General features: G+C 42.3%; 1 protein-coding gene and 1 long non-coding RNA gene across 3 annotated transcripts in view; both read right to left on the reverse strand.

Annotated features, from left to right (window-relative positions):
* The window catches only part of LOC308060107, a 33509-nt gene extending 12521 nt beyond the window's left edge, over window positions 1-20988 (reverse strand). Inside the window, exon 1 of the long non-coding RNA XR_013926608.1 lies at window positions 14-20988. This is a non-coding gene — a long non-coding RNA (uncharacterized lncRNA). The remainder of the gene's footprint in view (window positions 1-13) is intronic.
* Window positions 1-20991, reverse strand: part of NSMCE2 (NSE2 (MMS21) homolog, SMC5-SMC6 complex SUMO ligase) — a 136252-nt gene that overhangs the window by 84929 nt on the left and 30332 nt on the right. The gene's annotated exons all lie outside the window — the stretch shown is intronic.

Raw genomic sequence — 20991 nt, forward strand, 5'->3', positions numbered from 1 at the left:
CAGAAGAAAAAACCTCTTTTGCAGAGTCACTAATTCAAAATGGAATAATTAAAATTCCCACTTCAGAAGCTGTTGCTTTGAAGTGGAACTGCAGATCTCGGTTTGCATATTAGGAATGCTTGTGTCAATTTCCATGCTCCATCTGGGCAAGAGATTGCAGATGAGGATGACAAGGCTCTGAATTAGGACAAATCAAATGGACATGGATTCATGAAATCCTGTAGAGATAATTCTGAGTCTCTCAAGATGATGTAATTAGTATATTAGCACTGTTTCCTCCTGTAACAGTAAATGTATTTTAACAATACGTAATGTCTTTATATCTGCTATTCAATGTGACAGCCTTGTTAAAAGCCCTTTGCACCTTCTGTTTTGTCTGTCAGCACCATTGTAAGTCCCTACTTTGTAGCAAAGAACTGGATGCACAAGAAGACTACCAGGTTGTAGCAAAGATGCAAACTGTAGCACTTCAAAGATCTTATTACCTAATGCAATCCCCTGACTGAATTAGCCAGTCAAGGCTTTTTATAAAATGGATGGAGAAACCCAGTATCAAAAAACAGGAATCAGAAAAGCCAGCTATCTAAGCAAGGATTGTCTAACAGACAGGGAGCCCTGTTCCTCTAATGGCAATGGGTGCCTCCACCACAAACCCTTTCCTTGAGTCAGTTGCTTAAGCCAGGCAAATCCTTCCTCATAAGCAATGATGAGAGAAATCCACATACTATCAGATTTAATATCTCAGCGGTTAAAATAGTCATCAGTAAGGTGAGTGACCTGTTCTCAGATCTCTGCTCATCCCATATTAGTTGCCCTAGCCCATAGGCTATTGGGTATTCAGGGGTAAGGCATCTCGATCTCTCCCGTTTGAAGTTGTTCCACTTTGTATAACTAATTAAAAGATAATTGGAGCAAGTACTTGAACTTGACTCTCCCACATCCCAGGTTATTGCCTAACCATTCAGCTATGGATTGTCTTTCATTTTGTTTCTGCAAGGTTCTTACATCACATAGGTGCTTTTGAAAATCCCCTTCCCTGTATTTAACATACAAATATTCACAGAACAGAAAGGCGCATTCATTTCAGAATTACCACTACAAATATCTCCCGTTCTTCTCCTATATAGTATGAGCTCTATCGCTCAATGGTGAAAGCTAGGTGTTTGTTTGTTTGTTGGGGGTGTGCGTGTGTCTTTTTCAAACCTTTTGTCACAATACAACCCATTTGTGCAAGTACTAACCCAAGATTTTTTTGTGGTTCCTAGTTTAGATTCCTTGCTTGTAGAAGGCACGAGAAGCCTCCAACAGTATTCATAGATAGCAGAGTAAAGGGATATTGGTCTTTCACGATGACTGATGATCATTCTTTGGATTCTAAAAATATGGTATGGGCTTCAGAAAGCACATGATGTGATGAACAGCTCTCTGCACTAAAAAGCTCACAAAGTAAATGACGAACCTGGCACACAAGCAAAGACGCAATATAAACCACACATTGGGAGAAACACAGATTACAAATCCAGGATAATGAAGCACAAGTGAAAGCTTGCAAGGTATTTCAAAATAAGGACAGCCTGGTATAACAGGCATTTGTTCGAGGTCTATAAGGGTATCGTGAGCTGATAAAAGGTAGGTAGCAGACTAGGGAAGAAATAGTTCAAGAAGTAGTACACATGACAAAGTAATTTAAGGAAGGCTGTTGGACTGGTCTAAACAAGCAATAAATGTTTACACTTATTTTACAGTTATCCTGGTATAAAACTTGCAGATTCTTTTATTTCATTTCATCTTATGTATCCTACATGAGTTTAACAAAATAAAACAAAATAAAAGAAAGCCCACCAAAAAAAACCACAAGTAAGAATGTAAGTAACACCAATATAACTATTTTAGTTCTGTCACTGGCAAAACCTTCCCCATAAACAAAGCCTTAGTTTCAAAATGTGAAGTAACTATAGTCTGAGAAGAGATGGGGGGAAAATTTAGAAATGTTGGTGAACAGTGGCTTAGGAAAAATTAGGAGTCCAACAACAGTATTGTGAAATGTTAAATGCAACAACATTACACAGCAAGCAGAAGATCTGATTTGAAAAACCAAAATTTTGGCTGTGCATAAACACACTGGCTCATTTGTGGTTTCCAGAAATGTCTTTGCGATGCAGCATTCTCTGAGTCTTCAGCTTACAGGAGTTTTTCCCCATAGCAGAGGCTTGTGGTGATATAACAGAGGCACAAACCAACCACCAGAACAAAAGGTTAAAGTCTTTTACAAGGTTTAATTTCTGTAGAGATTTAAACATTTAAATATGTCATTACAAAACGAAATGACTCAGTATAGATGTAATTCAGATGTACCAAAATGCATTAGTCATTCAATAAAACAGGCACTGAAGACTTACTAAAAATACTTCACAGAAAAAAATAACAACATATATTTACTTTACTGAATGGTTGTTGTGGAAAGCACATAAAACCAAATCCTGTATAAATCACTCTAATTTGCCTATCCTGAAACTAGGACTGCTATTCCTTATCCTAAAGCAGCATGTCTAACTCACATCCACTTTCCAGCCCTTGTTTTGAACAGCAGTGCAAGGGGAAGCAATGCGTGATGTGATCACAAGGCAAGCAAACTGGGCAGAGAACCAACTAACTGGCAGCATGAGGACCTCCCTGCCAGGTGGGAGTCTCACTAGGGGTGGAGTTAACTTGCATCAGCTTCCTACTCATCTAGAGATGAGATGGTGTTCCTCAGGGAACACCAGCAACATGAAGCCCTGCCATCAGGACACACAACCAGAAGCAAGGCGGTTAATACGGCAGCTGGATTGCAGGGAGCGTAAAGAAATCCAACAGAAGCTGCTCCCAAATGGAGATAACGCAGCACAGGTCACCAGTGCAGCCTTCCTGGTACTTTGGCATTCTCAGCCTCCATGGAAGTGCTGAGGATACATTCTGCCATCCAGGGCTTGGATACTTAGATGCCCAGTGCTGGGGCATGGAGCTGGGGACGTGCATTCTGATCAAGTCACTGCTATGCTCAGTGAGGAGCTGCTAAGAGAGGTCAGCAAGCTTCACCACATCAGGGGTTCTGCACAGGAGATCAGTAAGATCTTTGAAGAAATTTCTCCAAGACAAAATCTTGAGCCCCATGGGGGTAAGAATTACCAGATGTCTGCTGGAAATACAATACAACAGAGAGGAAATAGTCCAGCAGGATCCTAGAGTGCATGGAAGCTACCTTCCTGACACAGCTGCTGATGGAGCCAGCTGGGAAAGGCTCCCATTGGACCTGTTGTTTGTGAACAGAGAAGGATTTGTGGGTGATGTGATGGCTACAGGCAGTCTTGGGCACAGTGATCTCAAAATGATAAAGAGTTTTTGATTCTTGGAGAAGTGGGGGGTGGGGGGGGTGGGGGTGTCAGCAGAACTGCCACCTTGGACTTCCAGAGGGCAGGCTTTGGCCTATTTAAGAGACCGGTTGACAGAGTCCCTGGGGACGCAGTCCTGAAGGGCCAAGGAGTCCAGCAGGGCTGGACATTCTTAAAGAAGGAAACTTTAAAGACACAGGAGCAGGTCATCCCCATGTGCTGAAAGATGAGTCAGTAGGGAAGAAGATCAGCCTGGCTAAAGAGAGAGCTTTGGCCAGAACTCAGGGAAAGAGAGAGCGTTTACGGCCTTTGGAAGAAGGGGCAGGCAACTCAGGAGGACTACAAGGATCTCACGAGGTTATGCAGGGTGAAAACTAGGTGGCCAAAGCCCACCTAGAACTCCAATTGGTTTTGCCATAAAAGACAATAAAAACCATTTATATAACTATATTAGAAACAAAAGGAAAGCTAAGGAGAATCTCCACCCTTTTTTGGATGCGGGGGGAAATACAGTTACAAAGGATGAGGAAAAGGCTGAGGTACTTAATCCTGTCTTTGCCTCAGTCTTTAATAGCAAGACCAGTTACCTTCAGAGTACTCAGTCCCCTGAGCTGGATGACAGGGACAAGGAGCAGAATGAAGACCCATAATTCAAGGGAAATGGTTAGTGACCTGCCACACCACTTAAGACACACACAAAACCATGAGGCCATATAGGATCCACCCAAGGGTACTAAGGGAGCTGGCAGAGGTGCACGCCAAACCACTTCCAATGGGAGGTCCCAGTTGACTGGAGGTCAGCCAATGTGATGTCCATCTGCAAGAAGGGCAGGAAGGAGGACGCAGGGAACTACAGGCCTGTCAGCCTGACCTCGGTGCCAGGGAAGGTTATCAAGCAGAGCATCTTGAGCACCATCACATGGTATGTGCAGGTATGATCAGGCCCAGCCAGCATGGGGTTATGAAAGGCAGGTCCTGCTTGACGAACCTGATCTCCTCCTATGATAAGATGACCCGCCTAGTGGGTGAAGGAAAGGCTGTGGATTTTGTCTACCTGGACCTTAGTAAAGCCTTTGACACCATCTCCCACAGCATTCTCCTGGAGAAACTCATAGTTTGGATGGGTATGCTCTATGCTGAAGCCCAAAGAGCGGTAGTGAATGGAGTTACATCCAGCTGGCAGCTGGTCACAAGTGACGTTCCCTGGGGCTCAGTACTAGGGCCAGTCCTGTTTAGTATCTTTATCAACAATCTGGGCAAGGGAACTGAGTGCACCCTCAGCAAGTTTGCAGATGACACCAAGCCGGGGGGGGAGTGTTGATCAGCTGGAGGACAGAAAGGCTCCAACAGAGGGACCTGGACAGGCTGGATCAATGAGCCAAGGCCAATTGTGTGAGGTTCAACAAGGCTCAGTGCCGGGCCCTGCACTTGGGTCACACCAGCCCCACACAGCGCTACAGGCTGGGGCAGAGCGGCTGGGAAGCTGCCTGGGGGAAAAGGACCCGGGGGTGCTGGTCGACAGCCGGCTGGGCATGAGCCAGCTGTGTGCCCAGGTGGGCAAGGGGGACAACAGCATCCTGGCTTGTATTAGAATCAGTGTGGCCAGCAGGATAAGGGCAGCAATCATCCCCCTGTACTTGGCACTGGTGAGGCCGCACCTCCAATACTATCTTCGGGTTTGGGCCCCTCACTTCATGAGGGAAGTAGAGCACGTTCAGAGAAGGGTCTAGCGAACCAGCCTCATGAGACACAGCTGAAGGAACTGGGTTTGTTTAGCCTGGAGAAAGGAGGCTGAGGAACCTTATTGCTCTCTACAACTACCTGAAAGGAGGTTGTAGCAAGGTGGTTCCCAAGTAGCAAGTAATAGGACAAGAAGAAATGGCCTCAAGTTGCTCCAGGGAAGGTTTAGGTTAGATAGTAGGAAAAATTTATTTACCAAAAGTATGGTCAAGCATTGGAATAGGCTGCCCAGGGAAGTGGTTGAGTCATCATCCCTGGAGGTATTTGAAAGACATGTAGATGTGGCACCTAGGGACATGGCTTAGTGGTGGGCTTAGCAAGGTAAGGTTTACAGTTGGACCCAATGATCTTAAAGGTCTTTTCCATATTCTATAATTCTAAGAAGAACAGCTACAACCAAAAGACCAGCAAGAAGGTACAAACTTGCAGAGGGTAGAAGCTGCTAGCTTGTGACTTCAGGTAACAGGAATAAAACTCTGTTTCCTCCTCCAGCTGTGCCAAGCTACGATTTTCAGGAACAGTAGGGGGCGTTTGAGAAAATTCTGAGTGCATATCTCAAGTCTTTGGATTAGCACCAGTACTAAAGAAAACATCGGTATTAGTCCCTGATGATGCTCCCCTGTTTGAAACAGAATAATCCATCCCTATTATCCAGGTGAGTCTGTTGCTTGCCCAGAACCAGCTCACTGATGTTACAGAGAAATTGTGAGCACTCACCCAGCCTTCCAAATTCTACCTCTTGCCCCTAACCTTTGTGGGACAGAAGTAACACAGTCAAGTGAAACCCTGAGTAGCTCAAATGGAACAGAGAACTCAGAGCAAACATGAGAAGACAGAAATGCCAGCAATGCTCTTTTCTAGTCCTTCCAGTCAATGGAGTGGCCTGGCTAGCAGATGTAACCAGCAGACTGATGCCTGGCTGTACAGCTGCTGTCACCAGCAAGACTTTGGTCTCTTTGATTGCAATGCCACATTCAATAAAGACGGGCAGCTACGAAGACACGGAAGCCACCTGCCAAAAACATCTCTGTGAAGAGACTCACTATTCTGGTGAGGATGGCTTTAAACCACATTCACTGAGGAATGGGTACTTGGCCCAGTGGTAAGAGAAGGGAAGGGAGGAGAAAGTATGTGTGAGAAAAGGCCACAAGTTACACATTTCGACTTGGAGGGAGGGCATGCAGAAGCTTACCTCAGGTGTCTGGATACTAATGCACAGAGCTTGGCCAACAAACAAGAAGAAAGGGAAGTCTACGCACAGTCAGAGAGTTCTGACATGATCAGGATCACGAAGATTAAATGTGATAGCATCCATGACGGGAACAGTGTCATGGAGGCTCTTCAAGGAGAACAAGCAATGAACAAACAACAAGAAGGGCAGTTGCACTTTATTACAAAGCACTTCCTTGTCTATGCAGAGGTCCAGTGTGAATCCAGAGATGTAACTGACAGGAATGTTCTAGTGAAAAGCAAAGGCAAAAGCAACATCGGCCATACAGCAGTGGGGGCCTGTTACATACCACCTGCCCAAGGGGATGAAGTGGATAAGACTGTCTACAAACAACTACTTAAAGCAACCTGACTACCAGCCTTCGTCTTTATTAGAGATTTCCACCACGTGGGCAACATGGCATTGCACAAGCAATCCAGGATATTTCTAGACTGCGTTGGTGATAACTTTCTAATGTAAATGCTAGAGAGACCAAACAAAGGTAATACTCTGTGTGACCTCTGTGCATGAACAAGGAAGGAGTAGTGGCAAATGTGGTCAGATAGTAGCTTGGGAGCAGTGACCACAAGGTGATTGCATTCAGGATGCAGAAGAAGATTGGGAAGATAAGCAGAAGAATTAGGACTCATGATTTTATGCAGGTGGACTTCGGGTTATTCAGGATATGGCTCAGCAGAATCGCCTGGGAAGCTGACATGAAAGGTGCCTAGGATAGCTAGTAAATTTTTTGTAGAAAACTTACTGAGAGCTTGGGAACAAATAATCTTGTTGTACAAGAAGACTGGAAATTTCAGTAGGAGTCACTTTGACTAAGCAAGGAGCTTCTTAGTGAACTGTAATGCAAAAAGACAGCATACAACAAACAAGAAATAGCAAGAAAAAAATGAGCACAAAAGCACTACTTTGGCTTTGGCTTTAGCACTAGTTAGGAACAAAATTGGGAAACCCAAACCACAGTTAGAATTGAAACAAGTAAGGGATAGAAAGAACGACGAGAGGGAATTGTGTAAGTTCAGAGGAAATGTGGGGATGTTACTGAATGGGGGAGACAACCTAGTAGCGGCTGTGCAGATGGAAAAGGCTGAAGTACTCAATACATCTGTGCCTCAGTCCTCACAGGCAAAGATTACTCCTAGATTTCCAGGTGTACCAGGATGGTTTGGGAAGGAACAGGTCAGGGACGACAAGTCAGGAATGAGTGAGAGCAGCTCCATGTATTCAAATCTATGAGGACAGACAAGATTAATCTGAAGGTGCTGAAAGAGTTGGCTGATGTGACTCCAAGAGTCCTGCCTGTCATCTCCAAAAAAAGCATGATCATTGTGGGATGCCCCTGAAAACTGGAAAAAGGCCAGCACTATGCCTGTCTTTAAAAAGGGCACGAGAGAAAGAACTCGGGCAACTACAGGCTGGTTAGCCTCACCTCAGCCCCTGGAAAGATTGCAAACCACATCCTTTTGGAATCCACCTCCAAACATGCAGAGAACAAAAAGATAATCAGCAACAATCAACATGGACTTACAAAGGGCAGTCCATGCTTGATCCAGCTGATTGCCTTATGTGATGAACTGACCTGAAAAGCAGATGTGGGGAGAGTGGTGGATGTAATTAAATGGTCTGGAAGGTAGTTTGAAAATTACCAGAACAGCTGGGCTCCAAGGGTAGCACTCCACAGTAAACATTAGTTTGATATCCAATTGGTAGCAAGTACCAAGCAGAGTATTATAGTGGTGAACAGTAGGGCTGAAAATGTTCAAGAACCTCACCAACAACCTGGAAGATGAAACCAAATGCACCCTCAGCAATCTTCTAGACCATACTAACCTAGTGGCTTTTGACACATCAAGCAGTAGAGCTTTAATCAAGAAGGACCTTGAGGAAATTCAGGACTGGAAATGCTAAGTTCAACAACAAAAGTTCTGCAGCTTTTCTAGGGCAGGGTAACCTCACACATCAGTGCATGCTAGGAACTGCCTGGCTTTGCAGCAGCTCTGCTGAAAAGGACAGACAACACCAAGTGAAATGTGAGGAAACATTCTCACTGCTAATAAGGGGCTACTGCTACATTAGGGGCAGCGTGGCCACCAGGACAAAGGAATTAACTTTCCCCTCTTATGAAGTATTCATTAGGCAATAGATTAAAAATTGCATCCAGTCTCATACCCCCCAGTTCAAGAGGTATGTGGAGAAACTGGAGTCTGGGGAGGGGCCATGGGCTCACAACTGATAGAAGTTGAAGCAGCTGGGGTTTTTTTAATCTGATACACAGGAGGCTAAGAGAGGCAAAAACTACTTGAAGAGTTACAAAAATGGTGGAGCCAAGCTTTCCTCAAGTAATGAAAGTGCATATAAAATCACAATTATTTTCTGACAGTGCTATCAACTTAATGTGTTCTTTTTTAAAAAATAAGACATGCTTTGTTGTCTCTTATTCAGTATCTCCTGTAATAAGAAACCTATAGTCACAACTTAGTTGACCATATGTATGATCCCAGTTGTACCACCCTTCTAGTTTATAACCCTGCTGATGGGGATAGAAAAGGCATTTTTGTGTTCACCCACCCAGGAATCACAAGGACTGATATTAAAACTTTCAGATTCTGATCTACTATAATAAATAAAAAACCTAGATCATATGGTACCTAACAATGCAGGAAAACATTTCATCCCATTTGATGTGGCTGAAATCAGAGCAGGTACTTAAGATGGAATTTCATCAAATTTATAAGGGGTCCCAGCAGATACTCACCCAGAGCTATAGTCTACCTCCTTCCGTCAATATTACAAGCAAGACGTGTTGTTTAGAACAAGTAATTAAGTTTTTCTTGGGTATTAAGGGTGAAAACTGGCTACAAGACAAGGATCTAGCTGAAGATTCCTCCCTTTGGTCCAAGTGGGTGTAGCTGTGCTAACTTCAAGCTGGATTTTATCGGCTAGTACCTAATTATTAAATGGTTTGTGTGGTTTTATATTATATAGATTTGAAGTTAGCTTTGAGATTAAGAATTTTTCAATTATGTAATAATGCCCAGAGCAGGAGCTGTTCATTTACTTATTTTTTTTAAATCATCAAATATATGAGTAAGAATACAAAGATAAATTATTAGATACCCTGAAGACTTTCCAAATATTAAAATTATGGAGGCGAAAGGTAATTTTAGATAGAACTATGTTCCAAAATAGGTTCGAATCACAGTATAAATGTTATTCATCTAAAGCTACATAGCCAGTCAACATAAATTTCAGGATGCAGTACTGGTTGTAGACTCTGTATTTTCTATGTAGTTTGTTTTCTGCTAAAGATGCGAGTACTGTATCAGACCAACTGATCCATCCAGTGCACTCTCTTGTCCCTGACAGTGGCAGATGCAAAAAGCTGGATCAGTAGTATAACAAAGGAGCTGAATAGAAAGACCTTCCCCTGTTTCCTACCATATACTTTCCCTACTTCCAGCAACTTGCAGTTTAGAGATTTCCTAAGACAGTGACTGTATTTGAATCTTTACATCTAATAGCTGTCAATGAGTTTTTCTTCCATGAATTTGTCTAGTAGCCTCTTGAACTCGTTAATGCTTCTGGTCTCCATAACATCCTGTGGCAATTAATTCCACAATGTAATTATTCACTGTATAAAAAGTTACCTCCTTTTGTTGGTTTAAAACCTGCTGCTGGACAATTCCATTAAATGGCTCTTTGTTTTTATGTGACACATTGTGAACAAGCACTTCTGTTCCCTCCATGCTTGTACACACTGCTATTATAGTCACCTCTTATCTGAATTACCTGACAGTTTCTCCTTGACCAGAAGTAAAGCCACATCTGTGATCCTCTGTGGGTGCTTTTCGGTTTAGCTGGATTTTCTCCTTACCATAAAACACTGTCCTATTAAAAATTTAACAGACAAATAAGTACTGCAAAGGGGGGACTAATATAAGGAGTTTGGGGTTGAGTTTTGTGGGGTTTTGAAATGGCTGAGTGTAAACTCACTTTGAGCTGTAATACATGTTAGAGCTATAGTTATCTATGCTTTGCATATAAACCTGCTCGAAGGGATTTGTCTGATGCATGTTTGTAAGCCTGACTGATGGAGGAGGCCAGGCATATGCAAACCTAACTGGTAGATTAGGGAGGATGACTAGCTATACTAAGGTCTAATTAGCTCATGGAGCATTAGTACGGACATAGGTCATTATAACTGATAGGGCAGCTCTCTGCAAATCTGACTAATGGGCCAGATTCTCTTAAGACATTGTTCAACAGGATCTTCACTGTTCTGTTCAGATTTTGTCTGCCAAGAGATACAATGCACTGCTGTGGGTGGGAGAAAAGTCAATGCTTCTGTAAGTCGTTTCCCAGTGCATGCCACCAACTAACTACAGCCAACTCTGGTTTTGGTCAAAAAAATACAAGAAAGGGACTTCTGAAGCCTACATAGGTTGCAATAGGGGAAGCAAGGGAGGAGGCAGAGGAGCCAGCCACCAAACTGAACATAATCAACCTGACTCTGGGGAGAAGAGGTGCTAATGAGGGTCAGGGCTCCAGTAGTTAGTGGAATTTAACAGAGAACAGCGGGATGAGGCGGGGCTATTCTGCACTCTGTGGAGTAAGGGGTTGTTAGCAGCCAAGCCCAGAAACTCCCTGTTTCAATAGACTGTTCTACTGAACTAGACCAAACTGCTTTAAGTGCAGTCCAGCCTTTACCTCTATCCCTTGATCGCCTCCAACTAAGAAAAAAAAAAAATCCATGGAGAAACATTTCATCTACAGCCCACACTTCATCACTACAGTTATCAAACACTACAAAACCATAGTCCCTAAGTTTTGCCTACTAGAGTTGTCATCTTCCCAGCAAGCCTTTTAAACTCAACATTGCACCCAAGCCCTTGCTATCCTATCCTGTCCCCACACAACAGACTGCTGGGGAAAAAGTAGCATAACAACAGCTTGGAACAGAGGATGAAAATCTAGTTGAATAAACACTGTGAATTGTTACACAGGAGCAGTGGCAATGCAGTAAGGCACCAACACTTCAAGAGTCAGAAGAGTTAACATCAGCAACATTACTGAGCTTTTAATTTCTCTGGTTTTGTGGAATTTATCAGGTGTAGTATGTGTGAGTATATATTAACATGGGAACTTTACATTTAACAAGGAAGTTTTGAGTTTATCTGGTGTACACAGGGTTTTCTTCAGTATTTTAAAATACTTTTCATGCACTGTCAGTGTCAACACACAAGTCTAAGGATAAAAAAAAATACCTGAGCTGGTTAAATCAGCTTACTCAGGCTATGCACTTAGCTCAGTTAAATAAGATGAGAGCCCAGAAATTAGCCCAACTTGCTAACCCTTATTATCAAGCACAGTGTTTGTTACTCACAGTAGGTTATCAACAATGGGGCCACATTTGGGAGATACCGTGACATCTGGTATCGATTTCTGGCAGGATTTAGGTATTTTTTGAAACCTTTACCTCAAGTTGGAAAGATAATAAACTGTATACATACTATTAAGAAGATTTTTTTATTATTATTTTAGTAGGCATTAAAATAGGCATAGCTATATACTGCCGCAAATCACAAACACAAAGAAGTCATGCTGCTTCTTTTAAATCAAAGCACTACCGCCTATCAACAGGAACAATGTGAAAGGTGAGAAAGACAGACAATTCAACATTTGCAGAACAGGTTGAGTGCATGTGTTAAAAAAGCATGAGAAAACCATTATATTATTTAATGAAATAAAGGTCAAAAAGTTGCTTTTAACTCCAAATATCAAGAAATGAAAAAAAGATATGCTCCACAAACCTTCCGTTCTTTCCATTTTAACAAAGGCCCTAAACATGCAGTCCTGTAAAAGTTAAAATATTCAAAACAATTCATACTATGAAGTTGCAAGGATTTGGTACACTCTAAACTACATGGAACATGTTGCAAGCACACTCCTGCTTACGCCCAGTATTGGACAGCTCAATGAAAAAAAGTCCAAAATAATGCAATTTATGAGGAAGCTAGGAATGAGAGTAGTGACTTCTACCAACTCCTTCTTAACTAAAATGCTTTAAAAAACACAAATTCATGGTAGTAGCAGCCACAAAAAAATGTAATCTAATTAATGCTGTAAGCAACATTTTATATGTGATTCATTATAAAGCTGCTAAGAATTCTGCAGAGGGAAAATCTGTGTAGCTGAATGTTTTTATTGATAAGATCAGTTAAAAAACATACTAGCAGAAAGAGTAAATGTTTTTAAACGAGTGACCTAACATTTAAAGTTTTGAGGGAAGACTATTAAAATACCCAACATACACACACAATTTCTTGGAACAATTACAGTAATTAAAACAACACTGAACATTTGGAGAGAGACATTTTATGGAAGGCATTCCAAAACTGCCTCCCCGAAGACACTGATCAACTTGGGTGTGTTCAATTAACAGGATAAATTAATTTCAAGTCAAAAACCCCTGCTGCTGAGAATCATTCAGCTTTCAGCATTCACCCCCTACCACAGCCCCCTCATTTAAATCCTTGGACTGTCAGCAGGAGCTGATGAGATGGTTAATTTGAAAGACTATTTTCACTACTGATCAACTGAAACTACAACTCCAGTGTTTCCAGTAATAAGTTTCATTAAAAAAAACAAAACAAAACCAAAAAAACCTCACCCAAAACCCACCAAACACCAAAAATAACAACCACCATGATTTGAGATTAAGATGGCCTTTTAATTTGCACTGGCTATCTACCTCAACACCTACTAATTTCCTTACATTTCATAATTTTATCTTCCTTCTCTAGGCTAGGCTAAGCCAGAGTTAATTCATGCTGACTCTAAAATGGAGACGCTACCTAGAAAAGCAGGGATCCAAACCACAGAGACTTTCAGTTACTCTCTGTTGTGACCTTCTGGAATTGCAGAAACAGTTAAGACTGCCAATTACAATCCTTAATATCAAAATAAAATCACTACACAACTGAATTAAAATTGCTTTGAAATCTTCAGGTAGAAAAAAATCTCTTTACGGACAGAGATACGGGATGCTACCCACATGACTGAGATCGTGGTTGAACCAGATAGTAAATTCAGTTTCAGTATGTCTAGTACGACATCAAAACCACCACAGCTGCATGACGCACTGATTAAGTGCAAACCACTCTGCCAATTCTAATTTTGCACAGTTATGCTCCATCAGGTAGCGTCTGTCCTTCTGCAACCGGCATACAGCCAGCATCAACATGGTATCATGTGATCTGGCTTATTTGACGAGAATGTGCTACCAGGTGATTTGGTACTGCACAGAAGTGGTATTAATGAACACAGAACCACAGCCCAAGGCACAGAGTGAAACAATTTGTCAAGGTCAACCACGCTGGCTGCCAGTAGACCCGAAAACAGTATCCAGTCCTCCTTAATCCCAGGCTAGTTTGCTACCTACTGGGCAGCACTGCTGTCCAACATAACAAACACAGTTTTGAAATTACAATGGGGTTCTGAGGATTTCTTTGGCATATTTGTTCTAAATACTATCCCTGCTGTCACCCTGTCTACAGAGCTCCCAGTTCCATGTGATGGTCCTAGGTCCAGAACATTTCTTTTCAACCAAAGCTCTGCTAACCAGCTGTGGCCCCTGCTGCCCCACTCCTACCCACACAAGCCAATGGCCATTTCAGCAACTCCAGTGTTTACACTGCAAATATTTAGGAAAATGTTTAGCTTGACAAATGTAAGTAACCACAGTGAAGTCAAATAAACCTATGTTCGTGTGCAAAGGTTTCCAGGGTTTAGTCTTCAAAAAGCACAACACATTTTTATGCTTGCTAGAAGACACACAGACAGATTACTGAGGATGTGCTATATAACCCACATAAAATAAAACACTACTCCTACTTCTTTATATACTGCTCACTAAAAAAATATTTTTAATGCAGCTCATCAAATGTGGACTCTAACATATTATTGTAGTGAACTATACACATAGCTTACTAATTCTGGGAAAGTAAAAAAGCAGTTTCCATCAAATGCTTAGCCCAACATACACAGAGACAGACACAAAAAAGTAAAGTAAACATTATAAAGTAAGTATTAGAAATGTATCCTTGTCCCAGTTTCTGCAGGAAACTGAGTACATGCCTACCCCAGTGCAATATTGTTTGAATTACTGTTTGGAGATGGCAGGACAGAACAAGCATTACACTATTGATTATGAATTATATCAAAGAAATTGCACTGAAGAAACTGTAATATGTTAAAGAACTCCATAGCTAGTAAATGCCAGACTTAAGTTTGCCTGTAAAAGTTCTAATAAGCCCTTTGGCATTACATACACACAGAGGCATAACTACAGGGTCACATATTATTTTCCTCTACTAATCCTGCCCAAGTCAGGATAAAGATTTCATCCAATGTCCGTATTTTGCTTATTCTGTAAGATGAATTACTAGTCTGAAGTGTCTTCATTAATATATAGCAAGTAAACAAGAAATAAAGTTGGCAGTGAAGATACCAAAATAATGCCCAAGGAGACATCCATTGTTAACAAAAACTTTCAAGGTGAAGCAAGTTCTCCAGAAACCTATTTACTATTTGATGGGAGGGAAGACACTGCACAGGTACAATGTCTTTCACTAGGGGACTGACTTGCTGCTGCTGGTTCACTTCAGTAAACTGTAAGTAAACTTCAAGATAGATTAACTAGCTTCTACAACTATAGAGTCAGAATAAATGCAGTGAAAGACTGAAAGAGTTCTTTTATGTTTCCCACCAGCCCAAGAAAATACATATAATTTCACTAAACCCATTTTCATGGTAGCAGACTTCATAAACATCTTCCTGAGCCACTTCTGTATAGCAGAGGACTTTTTTTGATGAAAAGAAGGTATCAGAATTTTCAGGGCTAACATACAGGATTTCAGAACCAAGAAACACTGATGCACTGCACGTATCAGAGAAAATGCTCTGAACTCAGCTGGAACAGTAAAGGTCACAGTTGCAGATATGGATATCATCAGTGGATTTTGCCCCAAAACATGCTGTCATGACAGTGCTGCAAGAAGAAAAAGAGCAAAGTGCTCATTAGGAAAGCATCAGCACTAAACAAGGCTTTTTGTTCCATGAAACTAGCAATTTCCATGTCAAAAATTATTTCACTGACAACACTGTAATGGCTATCACAGTGCCAGTCACTGGCAGTGAGTTCTGAATCAACTAAAACACACGAGTCCCATAGGATTCATAGTCTTGCTGTTATCAGCTCAACAGAAAACCAAGTGACAATCTGATTTTGAAGCACAGCCCTGTCTCTTAACAGGCGGCAGCGGTCATTGATGACACTGTCAGTGCCTGCCACACAGAGTGGACTTGGGCATCACGTTAGTTCTGCTGCCACAGCTGTACCAAGGAGGATGGGAGCTGGATGGAACCACACCCCCTGGTTGACCTTGCTAGTCCTCCAAAACCCACACTACAGGTGGAGCTACCACTACAGAAAATGTTTTTCTGGTTCAGTTTGCTTTGTCAAAAATGACTTGGATATATTGGCAGAACCTTCTCCAATAGGAACCGTGGCCAACACACCTATGCTGGCCAAGCCCAGGTAACAAAGATGTTATCTTTAAGTCCTTTTCATTTTCTGAGGCCAAGGAAGACTGTCCATGTCACTACAGCACTATATTATGAGTTTTAAGTGAAGAAACCAGAATTCTCCTAAATAGTTTGCAAGTCAAACCTAGCCCATGGACGTTCTTGTTTTAACTAGGATTCTTCCCTTTTCCACAGACCCTCCTTAGATCACTCACAGGCTGCGCACTTGGAATGACTATGACCTACATCACTGAAGGGAATTACTCCTCTGCGGGATTAAAACCTACACATTTGGCCATGAAGATAACAGATCCCAATACTAAGTAAGCTGCTCTAAATTAATGACAAAGTGAACAAACACCTCCTCCTATCCCATGCCCAATGAACTTACTAGTCTAAGGGGAACTATTACTGAAAATACAAAACAAAAGTAACGATAGTTCCTGTACATTCTGTAGAGATAAAACAGCCCTTGTATAAGGAACATGGTGCACTCCTCACCTTTGCCAAAGGAAGAACGAACACTTGACAAGGTGTGAAGCCACATAGGCATGAATGACCGACATATCCAGACTTCAAGCCTATCAAGACACACACCTACATCAGTTGTATGTAGTTTTAGAGATAAAAACAAAAAAAAGAACATGTTTAATTTCACTTCCTGTGTTCAAACTGTAATTATCTTTGATCTGATTTACAGTTATAATTGCTCAAATCAGTTTCCATGCAGAACAATAAGAAAACAAAGATGTCAGCAGCCACTGACATGGTAATAGAAATGACTCACCCAGAGCAACATGGGGAAGCTGGAGCAGAAGTTGGGATAAAATCCAAGCACAAACACAACTTCCAATATTTCTATATTTTTCTTCCAGCTCAACACCATCTCCTTCCTAGCACTCATTCAAACAGTCTCTTCCCTACCTGTCTATATGACCTCATGACTTCCCAGGCCCACGTCCTTTACCTTTCTGTCTGTCTCTTCCCACTCTCAGTGTCCTTCCTTAACATGGTTCTTAACTTTTTTCCAAAACACATCTCCTACGGTTTTTTTCCACCTCACTCAGGTTTAGATTTTATCCTCCTTCACAGTGCTCAGGCTTAGCAAAAGGTAGGCACAATTCAAGCAAGATAAATTGATGTTTGGCAAAGCAGTAACTTATAAGAGGAAGTACTAAGCAATCTTTGTCAGAGATGCCACTACCACATTCGCCCTCATCTGCAAAAGAAACAAAACAGCCCAGGTTCTCTTTCCCTGCAGGAGAAGAAAAGAGAAGTGGGAATAATGCAGCGTTAGGAAGTCAGTTATGTCTTTCTTGTTCTCTAGATCGATCTGCAATACATTGTGATTCATTTTATTTAAAGAAGTGTGGGGACTTCAGAAAATTTACCCCAGCTTTTACCGTCCCAAACAAGCCACATGCTTGAAAAGCTGAGATATCAGAGTCCACCACCAACACCCCTGCTAATCTAGAGAGCAGAGTGGGAGTGAGAGCAGGCACAATATGGTGGTACTCTGGCCACTTGAGAGCTCTCCTAGAGTAGGGATAGCTGAACTGGCTAACTCAGCCTGGGTCCCAATCACTTGGATCCACTTCAAGAGTATAAAGAAGTCTGGAAGAGGTACTTCAGCTCTATTAGTTTTTTGTTATACTTAAAATAAGAGTGCTGTCCAGACTTTGCATGGAAAGAACCCGAATATTGGCTAATTTATTTTAAGAATACCCGTTAAAAATGAAAAAAGAAGCAGCAGCAGGAGTCCAGTCATTACACAGGTACAAGAAAATCCAGCAGCACAGGGAGTTTCCACAGACAAAGGATTTCCCACAGCCTATTGTTGGAAACACTGTGATTGAATTGCTCATTTCTTGCTCAACAGGCTGCTGATTCAAGCAGAAGAGGATGCTGGTTATGTTTCACCTTCTGCATTCCACCTACTGCAGCTTAAATCAACAAAAAACATAGCTTTTAAAAACATGTGACTATATCTCATGCTAGTTCCTTGTTATTTACATCACATACTTTTGTTGTACAATATCAACTTTTTGTCAATGTCATTTAAAGGTACACATAATGAAATAATTAATCAGGAATTTTAACTGCTGCTGTCTCCTTATCTTGCTAACTTCCAGTTGGACATTTCACTACATGCAGGTGGTTAGAAGGTGAAACAGAATATAACACATTCAGATTCACTGCTGTATGAAGAAACTACAGCCCAGAAGACGACAACATACAAACTCACAAAATAATCAGCTAAAATGTGTTTTGCAGCTTGAGACAAATACTTTTAACACTGTGTATGAAAAACAGTTTGCTTGTGAAAACAAATGACCTGGTGCAATTCCCCAGAGAAAGCCCTTAGGTAAGGAATTCAGATGGAACCGGGGAGCAAGCCAGTGGAGGCTATTTTAAACCTGAGCCTTTCTAATAGCTACCTCCAGATGCAGTCCTAAATCCAGTAACAGTATCTGTTTCCCAGAAGCTGAGTTTAAGCCGTCTCTGACAGGTAACTGGAGATATGCTGTGCAATTCTAGAAGCATGGCACATAGCTATCCTCCAAAACAAAGCATTAGCTGTTATTTTTTAGAGAACAGACGGTATCTCTGATCCACTGCAGAGGCTTATATATGTTTCTTTCTCAGAAAGGTTTGCTCAGGATGCTGGCAGTGGAAAGTACAGAAAATTCCCTAGAGCGAGGTAGGAAACAGAGATAGAAGTGTGGCTAGAGGCTAACAGATCAGCCATTACTGACTTCATAATCCATGTAGACTCTTAATGTGTTAAATGTCTTGGAGCTGCGTTTTTAAAACCTTAGGAATGAAACAGGGAAGGAGCTTGTTTTAGCAAAGCAAGAAGGAGTTTCTGACACAACATAAAAGAGCTACACTAGAGGAAAAAAAGGGGGAAAAATGAAAACCAACCCTTCCAGGACTTTCTATTTTTTGCACATAAGCATAGATATGCACACAACAGATGTTGCTGAATCCAATCCTAAAAATCATGAATTTATCATCGCCCTACCTAAACCCACAAAATATTTTCACTTCAGCCAAGCATTGAATCCTGTGCTTCAAAGATCAGGAATGAATGCATCTGAAGTAAACAGGATTTGAGTGCTTTGCTGGTAAAGGCATAGGCTCACTCTTTATATTCCTAAGGATGAAGAAAGCGTTTTGCTGATACACAGGAATAACGAAAGAAATTACATTGTTGAAAATTACTTGAAATTGCTATTATAACAATAACAGATCAATCAGTTAATAGCTTACCATCAAAATATAAACCTACTATGTTTCACTCAAGTCTGGATACACATCATTAATCTCTAATGAGGAGAGATGCCTGTGAGGACTATGTTATGTTTTACTAGGAAAGCTTTAAAAATCATGACTATTCCAAATAAAGGAAAAACTTCTGATCCTTCCAGTTTCTGACAAATATAAACCAGAAGGTCTGCAATTATGGTGACATCTGAGTTGAAATGTATATTTAAAGACCGCACGGGGAACAGTGACTGTATTTAATGCTGTCCAACATTTGCTGATGTAGACATAGTTTTAAACTCATTTTAAACATGTAATATTTAATTATTTGAATGAAGATTTTTTTCAGTTAAGGATCTGACTCAAGATGACTTTAAAAATTCATTAAAGGAAAACATTTCTACAAAAGAAAAACCACGCGGGCGTTTCTCCGAATAGAATTGGTGGAAAATGCATCGCTTTGCTCTCCTGCTTTTGTTTTAAAAATAGGAAAAAACAACAGCAAGATAACAGCGAGACATGTTTAAAGGAAAAGCTCCACTACCTTCATGCTTTGAAACACAGATTTCACATCTTGAAGGGAAATCAGGGATGTGCTCTTGCCTCTTCTAGAGAAATCTGTACAAAACTGACACCGAAAAGTCTATTTGCAGACACTAAAATAGGTTACTTCGGAAGCTGAGTTCTGCAAGCATGATGTGGCCCAAAAATGAAGTGGTCGGGTACAGGGTGCCCCGAAATGGGCTGTTTCAGTGCCCGCCTCAGCCGTGGAGCCCCCGCTCCCAACACCTGACTTGGGATGGTCAGACAGGACGAGGGACCTGTCCTGAGAGCGGCCAGGGACAGCCCGCAGCGCTGGAATCGGGGTAACGAGGTCACCGAGCTGAGGGGATTACACAGAGTCCAAGAGCCAGGGACAGAGAATCGCAGCGGGCTGACGGGCCGATAACCGTGAGGAAATACGAGATAATGGCGGAGCGGCCCGGGCAGGCGCGGGCGGGCGGCGGGGAACGCAACCGCGGCGCCCCCTGGCGGCCAGCGCCGCCGCCGCGCCCGGCCCCGCCCGGTGCCGGCCGTTCCCCCCCGCCCCGCCTCGCGGGGCCGCGGGGACCGACAAGGGATTGTGTCGCAGGCCGGCGACAAGCAGAGAGGGAGAAGCCCTCTGCAAGCTGGCGCTCAGCCGCCGCGCCCGGCTGGCTAGGGCAAAGGGGCTTACGCAGCCCGTGCTGTGGGCGGTTCACCCCGACAGCCCGACACCTGCCCGTGCTACCGCAGCGGCAGCCGGCGCCCAGCTGGGACCCCCGCCCCGGCCTCTCGCAAGGATGCGCGGTCAGGCAACGAACGAGACCCCACTTAATGGGGCAAACAATTAACAAGCTCGCTCCTTATGAAGCACGAGCAAATTCATGTGGCAGGAAGGCACTGGGAACCCCGCTCCATCAGTTCCCCGCTGCCACAACCATTCGTTTATTCCTGCCTCATTCATTACGCGTCTTCCATCTTCCGCAAAACGCCAAGCAGGTATCATCTGGGACTACGGTATCTTAACCACACAGTCCTCAGTCATTCCCAAAGCAGTATTCATCCCATATTCCAACCGGCACAAGGGTTTAGTGGGGAGGAATTGGAGTAAGACACTGCATGCCAGCCAGGAAAGAAAAACAATAGTTGTACTGGCAACTGCAGTATTTTATACCCATCAAAGGCCTATCTTTCCAACTATGTACTGGTTTAATATAACATTTGTATCTATTAAAAGGTAATCTTTAAATAAGGATATGTTTTCATAACTTCAACAGAAGT

This window comes from Falco punctatus (assembly GCF_963210335.1).
Source record: "Falco punctatus genome assembly, chromosome: 3".
In the NCBI taxonomy this organism is placed as follows: Eukaryota; Metazoa; Chordata; class Aves; order Falconiformes; family Falconidae; genus Falco; species Falco punctatus.